The sequence below is a fragment of the Rhinoraja longicauda genome, chromosome 37, assembly GCF_053455715.1.
Source record: "Rhinoraja longicauda isolate Sanriku21f chromosome 37, sRhiLon1.1, whole genome shotgun sequence".
NCBI classification, from domain to species: Eukaryota; Metazoa; Chordata; class Chondrichthyes; order Rajiformes; family Arhynchobatidae; genus Rhinoraja; species Rhinoraja longicauda.
In genome coordinates, this window is record NC_135989.1 from 4,999,362 (window position 1) to 5,014,596 (window position 15,235).

The window sequence follows — 15,235 nt, forward strand, 5'->3', positions numbered from 1 at the left end:
AGCCACCGGGAGATCAGATTGGTTAAGGTGTCAGACTGGGAATGGGAGGGGGAGTTGAAGTTTGTCAGTCTGAAAAAGGGTCTCGACCCGAAACGTCACCCATTCCTTCTCTCCTGGGATGCTGCCTGACCTGCTGAGTTACTCCAGCATTTTGTGAATAAACCCCTGTGGCCCAATCACTCCACGACCAAGGTCCTTCTTACACATGTACCTCGCCATAGCTTTCTCTGTGACGCGTCAACCCTCTACAGTGAATGACGTTCACCAGTTGCCTCCAGGAATTGGCCTAAGAACCAAACACAGACACAAAGTGCTGGAGTAACTCAGCGAGACAGGCAGCGTCTCTGGAGAAAAGGGATGGATGACGTTTCGGTTCGAGACGCTTCTTCACACTCCTGACAACCCGCTTCGTAAAGACCTGTTGGCATCATTTGCCAAATCCGGCGCCTTGTATTATTTCGAATTAGAACATAGTCATAGAGTTATAGAGCGATACAGCGTGGAAACTTCGGCCCAACATGCACACACCGGCCAATATGTCCCAGCTGCACTAAACCCACCTGCCTGCGTTTGACCCGTATCCCTCTAAATCTGTCCTGCCCTTTAAACCTGTCTAACTGTTTCTTAAACGTTGGGATAGTCCCAGCCTCAGCTACCTCATCCGACAGCCTGTTCCATACACCCACCACCCTCTGTGTGAAAAAGTTGCCCCTCAGAATCCTATTAAATCTTTCCCCCCTTCACTTTAAACCTATGTCCTCTAGTCCTCGATTCATCTACTCTGGGCAAGTGACTCTGTGCGTTTAACCGACCGATTCCTAAGAGAGAGTCCAGCGGGCTTTCTTCCGGGCCTTCCAGTTCTCCACCACATCTTGAAGTCGTGCGAGTGGGGAGGGTAATTGGTCATTGCAAATTACCCTCTGTGGGTAAATGGGAGAATCGGTGAGCTGTTCATTGAAATGTGTCATTTAAACAGACAGCACAAGAACAGGCCCTTCGCCCACAATTCCTGCGCTGCCATCTCTAAAGTGCGATTGAAGTAAACATAGAAACATAGCAACATAGAAAATAGGCGCAGGAGGAGGCCATTCGGCCCTTCGAGCCAGCACCACCATTCATTGTGATCATGGCTGATCATCCACAATCAGTAACCCGTGCCTGCCTTCTCCCCATATCCCTTGATTCCACTAGCCCTGAGAGCTCTATCTAACTCTCGTTTAAATTCATCCAGTGAATCGGCCTCCACTGCCCTCTGTGGCAGAGAGTTCCACAAATTCACAACTCTCTGGGTGAAAAAGTTTCTTCGCACCTCAGTTTTAAATGGCCTCCCCTTTATTCTTAGACTGTGTGGCCCCTGGTTCTGGATTATTGGGACAAAATGTGCACGCGTGATATTGATCAGTTACAGATATAGGCGGAGAAATGGTAGATGGAGATTCTTCTGACCACGTGTAAGGCTTAGATGATCAAATGTAAGGGGAAAGCACAACGTTTCTTTAGGAAGGGGATGAGGAGGAATTTCTTTAGTCAGAGGGTGGCGAATCCGTGGTATTCTTTGCCACAGAAGGATGTGGAGGCCAAGTCAATGGATTTTTTTAAGGCAGAGATAGATAGATTCTTGATTAGTACGGGTGTCAGGGGTTATGGGGAGAAGGCAGGAGAATGGGGTTCGGTGGGAGAGATAGATCAGCCATGATTGAATGGCGGAGTAGACTTGATGGGCCGAATGGCCTGATACTGCTATCAACCTGCGCTCTGCTTCCAAGTTGGGGACATTATTTTGGGGGCAATATTGGGAGAGCCAAATCTTCCTCGGTTGGGCCACGACTGTTCTTGACTGTAGCATGAGAGTTTGAAATGAGAAATATCATCGAAAGTTCCCTCGATGATGTTCAGAAAGTCATCTGAAAGGACATGGATGAGTTTTGGCCCCAAGCCCATTCCCCAGCTACCCCACATCTCCATTCACCCACTTAATGACCAGAGAAGTGTTTCAAAGATTCACATAATCATAAAGACAAAAGGCATGGAGACCGGCCATTCGGTCCAACTCATCCATGCCGACCGAGCTATCTTAACCAAGCGGAACGGACGAGGTGGCCGAGAAGTTAAGGCGATGGACTGCTAATCCACTGTGCTCTGCACGCGTGGGTTCGAATCCCATCCTCGTCGTGACATCCACTGTTAGTGAGGAAACCCGACCGGGTGTAGTAACAATTTTGGGCGGTGGAGTTACGGTAGAGTTATAGACTTTCTTATACACTTACAGAAACCCAGAATCGACCGGTGCTGCCTGTGTGGAGTTTGCACGTTCTCCCTGTGACCGCGAGGGTTTTTCTCCGGTCCCTCAGGTTTCCGCCACATTCCAAAGACGTGTCGGTTTGTAGGTTAATTGGCTTCGGTAAAAAATGTACATTGTTCGACCGATAGATAGTCAGTGGGTGGGTAGGTAAGTAGGTAGGTGGGTAGGTAGGTAGATATGACAAAATGCTGGAGTAACTCAGCGGGTCAGGCAGCATCTCTGGAGAGAAGGAATGGGTGACGTTTCAGGTCGAGACCCTTCTTCAGACCCTTCTTCTTCAGGTCTGCAGAAGGGTCTCGACCTGAAACGTCACCCATTCCTTCTCTCCAGAGATGCTGCCTGTCCCGCTGAGTTACTCCAGCATTTTGTGGACAGACAGACAGACAGACAGAGACAGACAGAGTCCTACAGCACAGAAAGAGGCCCTTCGGCCCATCGTGTCCGTGCCGCCCGTTACCAAACACAGTCTAATTTTAATCCCATTTTCCCGCATTTGGACCGTAGCCCTGAATGTTGCAGCATTTCAAGTGCCCATCCAAATGCCTCTTAAACGTTGTGAGTGTTCCCGCCTCCACCACCACCCCAGGCAGTGAGTTCCAGACTCCAACCACCCTCTGGGTGAAAAAGTTCTTTCTCACATCCCCCCGAAACCTCCCTCCCCTTACCCTGTATCTATGTCCCCTCGTTGTTGAACCTTCCACCAGTGGAAGAAGTTCCCCGCCATCTACCTTATCCATGCCCCTCATGATCTTGTACACCTCGATCATGTCCCCTCTCAGCCTTCTCTGCTCCAGGGAAAACAACCCCAGTCTGCCCAGTCTCTCCTCATAGCCGAGGCCCTTCATCCCTGGCAGCATCCTGGTGAATCTCCTCTGCACCCTCTCCAAAGCTATCACATCCTTTCTACAATGTGGTGACCAGAACTGTACACAATACTCCAGCTGTGGCCTCACCAGTGTTCTGTACAATTCCATCATTACCCCCCTACTTTTATATTCGATGCCCCGGCTAATGAAGGCCAGTAACCCATATGCCTTTTTAACCACCCTATCCACCTGTCCTGCTGCCTTCAAGGACTTGTGTACCTGTACCCCTGTCTTCCCTAGGGTCCTTCCATTCATGGTGTACTCCCTCTCCAAGTTATTTCTGCCAAAGTGCATCACCTCGCACTTTTCAGGATTAAATTCCATCTGCCACTGCTCCGCCCATCTCATCTATATCTTCCTGCAGGAAGGAAGGAAGGACGGACGGACGAACAGACAGACAGACAGACTTAGGTTCTGAGGCACACAGGAACTGGACTCAAACGCACGACTCACACACAAGAGTCAATTTGGAGAAAAAAGGCGTTCTTTAATTTCCAAATTAAAGAACACTGCGATACAAACCAAAACCCTAAACTTACTTAGCTACAAAAACATTAGTTACAAAAATACTTACTAGGATACTCACTAACTATACTACGCTTGACAAGAACTTGGAAACAATGCGAGTGAGTCGCGAATCAATGACCAAGAGCACATAAATCACAAGACGAACTTGCACAGGACAAAGGGAGGCGTTGACTATATATACATGAGGTAAGGGCACACAGGTGGAAACAATCAAGGCGGGGCTGACAATTACAATGGCAGGAAGTCAAGGGACCTGAAATGAGATAAGAGGTAAGTTTCACCTTAAAACAGGAAGTGAGCGCGAGACTTGACCTGAGTGATTTTAACTTGACGAACCGCACTAAGGACAAGACGTGGACATGACGTGACATGGGAATCTAAACACAGAACATGACACAAGACTAACAGATATGACGGGACAGGATGGATGGATGGATGGATGGATGGATGGATGGATGGATGGATGGATGGATGGATGGATGGATGGATGGATGGATGGATGGATGGATGGATGGATGGATGGATGGATGGATGGATGGATGGATGGATGGATGGATGGATGGATGGATGGATGGATGGATGGATGGATGGATGGATGGATGGATGGATGGATGGATGGATGGATGGATGGATGGATGGATGGATGGATGGATGGATGGATGGATGGATGGATGGATGGATGGATGGATGGATGGATGGATGGATGGATGGATGGATGGATGGATGGATGGATGGATGGATGGATGGATGGATGGATGGATGGATGGATGGATGGATGGATGGATGGATGGATGGATGGATGGATGGATGGATGGATGGATGGATGGATGGATGGATGGATGGATGGATGGATGGATGGATGGATGGATGGATGGATGGATGGATGGATGGATGGATGGATGGATGGATGGATGGATGGATGGATGGATGGATGGATGGATGGATGGATGGATGGATGGATGGATGGATGGATGGATGGATGGATGGATGGATGGATGGATGGATGGATGGATGGATGGATGGATGGATGGATGGATGGATGGATGGATGGATGGATGGATGGATGGATGGATGGATGGATGGATGGATGGATGGATGGATGGATGGATGGATGGATGGATGGATGGATGGATGGATGGATGGATGGATGGATGGATGGATGGATGGATGGATGGATGGATGGATGGATGGATGGATGGATGGATGGATGGATGGATGGATGGATGGATGGATGGATGGATGGATGGATGGATGGATGGATGGATGGATGGATGGATGGATGGATGGATGGATGGATGGATGGATGGATGGATGGATGGATGGATGGATGGATGGATGGATGGATGGATGGATGGATGGATGGATGGATGGATGGATGGATGGATGGATGGATGGATGGATGGATGGATGGATGGATGGATGGATGGATGGATGGATGGATGGATGGATGGATGGATGGATGGATGGATGGATGGATGGATGGATGGATGGATGGATACAAACAAACAAACAAACTTTATTGTCACGTGTACCATGAGGTACAGTGAAATTATTTGTATTTGAGTTGCCACAAGGTGCCGACAAACTTACAAAGTACCATTAAATATCGTTGGTCCCTTCTTCAACCCCCCCCCAACTCCCCTCCCTCTTGTTCTCGGCGCCCTCCCCCCACGCCAGGTTCCCCCTTTGTTCTCGCCCCTCACACGTGCTAGTGCGGGGTCGGTGGGCCGAAGGGCCTGTTTCCATGCTGTATGGCTAAAGCCTATCTGAGCGAGTGCCAATTGCCTGTGTTGTTCCTCTGTGCTTTCACTGTTCAAAACCAACCTATTGTACAACAAAATACAAGTACACTGGATTGTAGCCGACCATGGCAGGACTCGAACCTGCAATCTTCTGATCATTCCAAGTATTAGTTACCGGAATCAGACGCCTTCTCCATTAGGCCACACGGCCGATACGTACAGTATTTTAAATGAACAACCATTCATCTCCAAAGATGGGAACAAAATGCTGGGATAACTCTGTGGGTCAGGCAGCATCTCTGGAGTAAAAGGGATGGGTGATGTTTTGGGTCAGGGCCCTTCTTCATACTGAAAGTAGGGGGTGTGGGAGGGGGTGAAGAGCTGGAGGTGAGTAAAGGCCAGGACCAGCCACACATTACCTCAAGCAGGGTGGTCCCATGTGGGTCCAATGTTGGTCATAAGTGATTGGAGCAGAATTAGGCCATTCAGCCCATCAAGTCTACTCAGCCATTCAATCATGGCTGATCCATCTTTCCCTCCTAATCCCAATATCCTGCCTTCTTTGCACAACCCCTGACACCCGTGCCAGGGTTGGTTAGGAAAGGTGTAATGTGAGGAGGGATACAATGTGGAGAACCGTGACATTGCTAAACACTTGCGTTTGGTCCGCCTTGGACTCTCCCGGTTTCTAACCTTCTCAACTCGTCTTCCCATCCCCACTCTGACCTTCCTGGCCCGGGCCTCCTCCACTGCCAGAGTGAGGCCCAGCGCAAACTGGAGGAGCAGCACCTCAAATTCTTAGGCAACTTATAACCCCAACGGGCTTGGGTCGGCCCGCCGCGGACCTTTCACCGTCCGGCGCGGCCTGGAATAGGTCGTGTGTAGCGACCATAGAGAATGGTCCAGGTCGTCGAACCCTCAGATTGGCCAGCGTGGTCATGTGCGCTTTTGGCGCCCGAAATGTTCAGTTCGGCGAAGTCTTCGAAGAAGACAGTAAGTTTTTGATGGTTGTCCTTTACCTTGTTGTTTAACTCTGTATTCGAATATTGCGGCTGCAATAAACTTCTTCTACAACCAACAAGTTTTCGGACACGCCATATTGGTGACCCCGACGTGATCTGGACGATCACCGACTATGCAGGGACACGACGCCTCGTTGTTGATTGCCGCGCCTGGCACACCGGAGTTAAGCGCGGTAAGCGTTCACCTTCCGTTGTTTTGGACACATTCACCGCAATCTTGGTTTATCCACACCGAAGCTCAATTTCATATAAAGAAGATATCGGACGACTCCACGATGTATTACTACCTCGTCAGCGCTCTATCACCGGAGACGACCACACGCGTGATGCGGTTCATCGTTAATCCGCCTGCGGAAAACAAGTACGAGGCCATGAAGAAAGTGTTACTGCGAACCTTCGGGTTTAATAGGCATGATTGCGCTGCAAGACTTCTGCACCTACCGGACCTCGGAGATCGACGGCCTTCCGTTCTCATGGCCGAAATGATGATGCTAGCCGGTGAGCATACGGATTGCCTTATGTTCGAACAGGCATTCCGAGAGAAGCTTCCTGAGGATGTCCGACTGCTGCTCACGGATTGTTCTTTTAAGGACCCCGAAGCATATGCAGCGAAAGCGGACGCGCTCATAGCGGCTAAAAACAAGGCAAGCGGTTCGATCAACAAGGTCTCGACATCAGTGACCACGCCACAGCGACATCAAGATGGCGCCGCGTCTCCCGCCATTTCTCCGAAAGCCCGCCAAAAAGATCCGCACAAGCGCGGCTGGTGCTATTATCACCTACGATGGGGTAGCGAATCCCGCAACTGCCGCTCACCTTGAACCTTCGCGGGAAATGCCTCGGCCGATCATACATAGGGGCAGTTACGATTGGCCAGAACCGACGCCTCTACGTCCACGATCGATTCACGGACACAGAATTTTTGGTGGACACGGGAGCCATCGTCAGTATAGTGCCGCCGACCGACCTCGAAACCAGAACGGGTAAGACAGGTCCCACCCTCATCGCGGTTAATGGCAGCCCCATTCGCACTTTCGGTATACGGAAGATGTCCCTTGTGTTAGGCCTCCGCACGTACGAATGGCCATTCATCATAGCAGACGTCAGACAAGCGATCCTGGGCGCAGATTTTCTCTGGGCTTTTTCACTGGTCCCTGATGTCCGCGGTAACGACCTCCGACCCTCCGCCGGAGATGAGCCCGTCGCTCCGACAATCGCCTCCCCGCCCAGCCCTACTGTCCAGGCCGTCGTCGCGGCCCCTGACTCGTACGCTTAGATCCTGGCGGAGTTTCCAGAGCTGCTCATCCAACGTTTTGACACGCCTTCGGCCAAGCACGGCGTGGTCCATCACATCCGCACCGAGGGCCCTCCCGTTTTCGCTCGGGCCAGGAGACTACCGCCAGACAAACTGGTGGTGGCACGGGTGGAATTTAGGAAGATGGAGGAAATGGGAATTGTCCGTCAGTCCGACAGCCCGTGGGCCTCGCCGTTGCATATGGTCTCCAAGGCATCTGGGGGGTGGAGACCATGTGGCGATTATCGGCGTCTCAATGCTGTCACCACGGCTGATCGCTACCCCATACCGCACCTACAGGACTTTTCGTCTGGGCTGGAAGGAGCGGTGGTGTTCTCCAAAATCGATTTGGTGCGAGGATACCACCAGATTCCGGTGCGTCCGGAGGACATACAGAAAACTGCAACGATTACTCCGTTCGGGTTGTTTGAATGGTTGCGTATGCCTTTCGGTTTAAAGAACGCGGCACAGGCTTTCCAACGACTGATGGACCGTGTGGGTCGGGGTTTACCCTTTTTGTTTATTTATTTAGACGACATCCTGGTCGCCAGCCCCTCAGTGCAGGAACACCAGGTCCACTTGCGGACTGTGTTCCAGCGGCTCCAAGACCACGGGCTCATTATCCAACCCTCCAAGTGTCAATTCGGCCTCCCTTCTCTTGATTTTCTAGGGCACAGAATTACCCCTGCCGGCGCCTCCCCTTTGCCCGAGAAGGTGGAGGCTATCCAGGCATTTCCCAGGCCCACCACAGTAAAAGGACTACAGGAGTTCGTAGGCATGGTTAACTTCTACCATAGGTTCGTTCCGGCAACTGCGCGAGTCATGCGCCCACTCTTCCAGTGCCTTGCGGGAAAACCGGTAGAGTTGATATGGTCCCCGGCCGCAGAGTCGGCTTTTACAGCAGCTAAGGCAGCATTAGCAGACGCCACCCATGTTGGTCCACTCGAGCCCCTCCGCCCCCACGGCCCTGACGGTTGACGCCTCTGACGTGGCGGTGGGCGGGGTCTTGGAGCAGCAGGTCGGTGGCCGTTGGCAGCCCTTGGCGTTTTTCAGCCGGCAACTAAATTCGGCTGAGCTGAAGTATAGCGCATTTGACCGAGAGCTTCTGGCCCTCTATTTAGCTGTTCGTCATTTCAGGTATTTCCTTGAGGGCCGCCCATTTGTGGCCTTTACGGACCACAAACCATTAACATTTGCATTTTTCAAATTGTCTGACCCATGGTCGGCCCGCCAGCAGCAGCATCTGACTGCTATCTCCGAATTCACCACCGATGTCCGTCATGTCGCGGGTAAGCTTAATGCCGTTGCTGACGCCCTGTCTAGACCTGCTTTTTCCCCTATTTCGGCGGTGGACTGCGAGGTGGATCCCCAGGAGCTTGCGGAGGCACAGCTTCTAGCGGATACCGCTTCGGCATACCAGTCCACCACTTCGGGATTGAAGTTGGCTCAGGTAGCCTGCGGGTCGGAAGGCACAAAAGTCTGGTGCGATGTTTCTCTTCCCCGTCCCAGGCCGGTAGTACCGCCCTCCCTTCAGCGTCGGGTTTTTGATGCCATTCATGGGCTGGCGCACCCGTCCATCCGCTCCACCTCTGCTTTGGTAGAAGCTCGGTTTGTCTGGCATGGCCTACGGAAACAGGTAGCGGGTTGGGCGCGTTCCTGCGTTCCCTGTCAGACCGCTAAAGTCCAGCGCCATGTCCAGCCCCCCGTACAGGAGTTTGAGGTCCCAGCAAGTCGTTTTTTCCACATCCACGTGGATTTAGTCGGGCCTTTGCCTTCTTCCCGGGGCTACACCCACCTCCTCACGGTGGTGGATCGGTTCACCCGGTGGCCAGAGGCTTTCCCATTGTCTGATATTTCGTCAGCGTCTTGTGCCAGGACTTTGGCCCTCCATTGGGTAGCTCGTTTCGGGGTCCCGGCAGTTATTACCACTGACAGGGGGCCGCAGTTCACTTCGTCCCTCTGGGTCGCGCTCGCAGAACTGTACGGTTCCAAGTTACAACCCACTACTGCATATCACCCCCAGGCAAATGGACTCGTAGAAAGGTTCCACCGTCAACTTAAGGCGTCCCTCAGTGCAAGGCTTGAAGGCCCGGACTGGGTAGACCAGCTCCCCTAGGTTCTTCTGGGCATCCGGACTGCTCCTAAGCTAGATCTCGGTGCGTCGTCCGCGGAGCTAGTATATGGCTCGACACTTCGAGTACCCGGAGATTTGTTTCCGGACCCTTCAGACCAGCTGCCTACAGTCCCATCAGTGTTAGCATCTCTCCGGGCACGGGTGGGCTCCCTGGCTCCAGTTCCGACTTCACGTCATGGGTGTCCCATGGTTCATGAACCGCCTTCCCTGAAGGACTGTGAGTTTGTTTTTCTGCGAAACGATTCCCATCGCGCCCCGTTGCAGAGGGTCTATCAAGGGCCGTTCCGGGTTTTGCGTAAGGGAACGGCTACCTTCACCTTAGACATGTGCGGCAAGAGTGAGCTCGTCTCGGTGTCCCGGCTCAAACCTGCACACTTGGATCCGGATCAACCAGTCCTGGTTGGTCAAACCCCTAGGAGAGGCCGACCTCCGTTAGTTCCGCTCAGTCCAGGACCCCCCGTTCCGGCAGTTCCTCCAGGACCCCCCGTTCTGGCAGTTCCTCCAGGACCCCCCGTTCCGGCAGTTCCTCCAAGTCCGGAACCCCTGGCTCCTGTGGTTCAGGCTGTCCCTCTCCGTACTCGTTATGGCCGCGAAATCCGGCTCCTTGCTAGGTTCCGTACCTCGGGTTCTGGGGGGGGTCATGTAGCGACCATAGAGAATGGTCCAGTTCGTCGAACCCTCAGATTGGCCAGCGTGGTCATGTGCGCTTTTGGCGCCCGAAATGTTCAGTTCGGCGAAGTCTTCGAAGAAGACAGTAAGTTTTTGATGGTTGTCCTTTACCTTGCTGTTTAACTCTGTATTCGAATATTGCGGCTGCAATAAACTTCTTCTACAACCAACAAGTTTTCGGACTCGCCATACGTGCACCTTTCACCGTCCGGCGCAGCGCTCCAATGTCGGGAGCCCCGACCGCCCCGACGTGGCAAGTTCAACAGCCTGACCTCGGGAGAAGACGGCAGGGAAGAGAAAAGACATTTTGGCCTTCCATCACAGTGAGAAGGGACTGGAGGAGACTCACTGTGATGGATGTTTTCTTTTGTTTGGTGTTAGTGTATGATTGAATGTGTTATTTCATTTTTATTGATTATTCTTATTGGTCTTAGTGTTTCAACTACGGGTAATGTTTCATTTCACTACACATTTATGAGTATGTGACAAATAAACGACTATTGACTATTGATGAATATTGAATTATCTAACTATAAGTAACTTCTACTTACATTCACCCTCCCCCTTTTCCCCCTTCCTCCACTATAGTCGTTTCGCCAGTTCCACAGTTCTCCATATTATTTTCCCCGTTCATCTTGCAGCAAATCTCCACCACAAAAAAACCCCAACCTGTGACGCCCTTTCCCCCTTGTCCCGCGCTGTATCTCTAAACTAAACCAAACCAAACTAAACTAAATCAAACCAAACCAAACCAAGCTAAACTAAACTAAACTGAACTGAACTAAACTAAACTAAACTAAACCAAACGTACTCCAAAGACGTACAAGTATGTAGGTTAATTGGCTGGGCAAAGTGTAAAAAATTGTCCCTAGTTGTGTAGGATAGTATTAATGTGCGGGGATCGCTGGGCCGAAGGGCCTGTTTCCGCGCTGTATCTCTAAGTCTAAATCTAAACCAAACCAAACTAAACTAAACTAAATTAAATCAAATCAAACCAAACCAAACCAAACCAAACCAATCCAAACCAAACCAATCCAAACCAAAACCAATCCAAACTAAACCAAACCAATCCAAACCAAAACCAATCCAAACCAAACCAAACCAATCCAAACCAAACCAAACCAAACCAATCCAATCCAAACCAAACCAAACCAAACCAAACTAAAAACGAACCTAACTAAATTAACTAACTAAACTAACTAAACTAAACTAGACTAAAGGGCCGGATGACGATGTGGGGAATTTAAACTGAGCGGGAAGATCAGTGAGACCATGGAGGAGCCAACGTGAAGAGGCGAAAGACCACAAAGGTGCAAAGGTCAGACTGAAAGGTGAATCTGTGGAATTCATTGCCACAGACGGCTGTGGAAGTCAATCCAATTGATATATTTAAGGCAGAGATAGATAGATACTTGATCAGTGCAGGTGTCAGGGGTTATGGGGAGAAGGCGGGAGAATGGGGTTAGGAGGGAGAGATGGAGATGCAGCGTGGAAACGGACCCGAGTCAGCGCCGATCAGCGGTCACCCATATGTAACTATAAGTAACTTCTACTTACATTCACCCCTCCTCCACTATAGTCGTTTCACCGGTTCCACAGTTCTCCATATTATTTTCCCCGTTCATCTTGCAGCAAATCTCCACCACAAAAAACCCCAACTTGTGACGCCCTTTCCCCCTTGTCCCGCGCTGTATCTCTAAACCAAACCAAACCAAACCAAACCAAACCAAACCACAACCAAACCAAACCAAACCAAACCAAACCAAACCACAACCAAACCAAACCACAACCAAACCAAACCAAACCAAACCAAACCACAACCAAACCAAACCAAACCAAACCAAACCAAACCAAACCACAACCAAACCAAACCAAACCACAACCAAACCACAACCAAACCAAACCAAACCAAACCAAACCAAACCACAACCAAACCAAACCAAACCAAACCAAACCAAACCAAACCAAACCAAACCAAACCACAACCAAACCAAACCAAACCAAACCAAACCACAACCAAACCAAACCAAACCAAACCAAACCAAACCAAACCAAACCAAACTAAACCAAACTACCCGATATCTGCTACTCGATACCCGATATCCTACACACTAGGGACAATTTATAAAAGCCAATTCGTTCACATTGTGTTGGTCCCCACCCACGCCTCGCTGAGAACACAGGACTCCAACAGCGCGGCCCCTTCATTGCACCGCCAGGATCAACGCCAGGTTCAGTGGGGCGCTGCCCAACAAGCTCGCTTGAAATTCGTTGCCCGACTCCGCTGGTAACCTGTTGACACCTTTCCCCAGCTCCCTCCCGCAACCGCCGGCATCTCATCAATTCAGCCTTTATAGACCATAGACAACAGACAATAGGTGCAGGAGGAGGCCATTCGTCCCTTCGAGCCAGCACCGCCATTCAATGTGATCATGGCTGATCATTCTCAATCAGTACCCCGTTCCTGCCTTCTCCCCATACCCCCTGACTCCGCTATCCTTAAGAGCTCTATCCAGCTCTCTCTTGAATGCATTACCTTTGCTTCTCAATACCCAGCCACACAGCAGTGTTCCATGTTATACACAGAATGCTGGAGTAACTCAGCGGGACGGGCAGCATCTCTGGAGAGAAGGAACGGGCTGACATTTCGGGTTGAGACCCCTCTGCAGACTGACCCGAAACGTCACAAATTCCTTCTCTCTAGAGATGCTGCCTGACCCGCCGAGTTACTCCAGTACTCTGTGTAAACCTCCATCTACGTCTCATTGTTTACAACAATGTAGGATCTTGACCTGTATATTTCGGATGTAGAGGCGCTTCTGTATGGGTGTCAGGGTGGCCGAGGGGTCTAAGGCGCCAGACTCAAGGGGTCAATTCCTTCCGTTAGAACGCGGGTATTCTGGTCCTCAACTGAGGGCGTGGGTTCGAATCCCACTCCTGACATACACTTTTTTAATAACGATTGTCCTTGTCACCCTTCCAATCCACCTCAATTAATTACGGCTGGTGGGACCAGCGCTATTTAAGATGAGGAAAAAACGGAGGCCAAGTTGGTTTGCCCTACGGTTTGAAATGATAGGAGTAGAATTAGGCCATTCGGCCCATCAAGTCTACTCCGCCATTCAATCGTGGCTGGTCCATCTCTCCCTCCTAACCCCATTCTCCTGTCTTCTCCCCATGACTCTGACACCCGTACTAATCAAAAATCTGTCCGCCTCTGCCTTAAAGATATCCGCTGACTTGGGTCTGGGTCATCCGGGTTGCGTCCGAATCCAGTCTGAAGAAGGGTCTCGACCCGAAACGTCGCCCATTCCTTCTCTCCTGAGATGCTGCCTGACCTGCTGAATTACTCCAGCATTTTGTGAATAAATACCACCGCTGACTTGGCCTCCGCAGCCGTCCGTGGCAAAGATTCCACAGATTCACCGCCTTCTGACTATATAGCAGATATCGGGTAGTTTGGTTTGATTTGGTTTGGTTTGGTTTGGTTTGGTTTGGTTTGGTTTAGAGATACAGCGCAGGACAAGGGGGAAAGGGCGTCACATGTTGGGGGTTTTTGTGGTGGAGATTTGCTGCAAGATGAACGGGGAAAATAAGATGGAGAACTGTGGAACCGGTGAAACGACTATAGTGGGGGAAGGGGGAAAAGGGGGAGGGGTGAATGTAAGTAGAAGTTACTTTAGTCACATATGGGTGACCGCTGGTCGGCGCTGACTCGGGTCCGTTTCCACGCTGCATCTCCGTCTCTCCCTCCCAACCCCAATCTACTGTCTTCTCCCCATAACCCCTGACACCCGCACTAATCAATAATCTATCTATCTCTGCCTTAAATATATCAATTGGCTTGACCTCCACAGCCGTCTGTGGCAATGAATTCCACAGATTCACCTTTCAGTCTGACCTTTTCACCGCTGTAGTCGTTCGGCTCTTCACGTTGGCTCCTCCATGGTCTCACTGATCTTCCCGCTCAGTTTAAATTCCCCACATCGTCATCCGGCCCTTTAGTCTAGTTTACTTTAGTTAGTTTAGTTTAGTTAGTTAGTTTAGTTAGGTTAGTTTTTGGTTTGGTTTCGTTTAGTTAGTTAGCTTAGTTAGGTTAGTTTTTTGTTTGGTTTAGTTAGTTTAGTTTGGTTTAGTTAGGTTAGGTTAGGTTAGGTTAGGTTAGGTTAGGTTAGGTTAGGTTAGGTTAGGTTAGTTTAGATTAGTTTGGTTTGATTTGATTTAGTTTAGTTTAGTTTAGTTTAGTTTAGTTTAGTTTAGTTTAGTTTAGTTTAGTTTAGTTTAGTTTAGTTTAGCTTGGTTTGGTTTGGTTTAGTTTAGTTTAGAGATACAGCGCGGGATACAGAAAGGACGCCACGAGTTGGTTTTTTTTGTGGTGGAGATTTGGAGAACTTTGGAACTGGTGAAACGACTATAGTGGAGGAAGGGGGAAAGGGGGAGGGGTGGATGTAAGTAGAAGTTACTTAGAGTTAGATAATTCAATATTCGTACCGTTGGGGTTATAAGTTGCCTAAGAATATGAAGTGCTGTTCCTCCAGTTTGCGCTGGGCCTCACTCTGGCAGTGGAGGAGGCCCGGGCCAGGAAGGTCAAGTGAGGATGGGAAGGCGAGTTGAGAAGGTTAGAAACCGGGAGAATCCAAGGCGGACCAAACGCAAGTGTTTAGCAGTGCCACGGTTC

The 15,235-nt window shown here is 50.3% G+C and overlaps 3 non-coding genes across 3 annotated transcripts; 2 read left to right on the forward strand and 1 right to left on the reverse strand.

The window, feature by feature from the left end:
• The first annotated feature begins 2,090 nt into the window (after positions 1-2,090).
• trnas-gcu (transfer RNA serine (anticodon GCU)) lies at positions 2,091-2,172 on the forward strand. Its single transcript has one exon. It is a non-coding gene; the product is annotated as a tRNA-Ser (tRNA).
• Positions 2,173-5,558: 3,386 nt separating this feature from the next.
• trnar-ccg (transfer RNA arginine (anticodon CCG)) lies at positions 5,559-5,649 on the reverse strand. Its single transcript is given in 2 exon segments — positions 5,559-5,594; positions 5,613-5,649. It is a non-coding gene; the product is annotated as a tRNA-Arg (tRNA).
• Positions 5,650-13,386: 7,737 nt separating this feature from the next.
• On the forward strand, positions 13,387-13,500 carry trnal-caa (transfer RNA leucine (anticodon CAA)). Its single transcript has 2 exons — positions 13,387-13,424; positions 13,455-13,500. It is a non-coding gene; the product is annotated as a tRNA-Leu (tRNA).
• Positions 13,501-15,235: the final 1,735 nt, after the last annotated feature.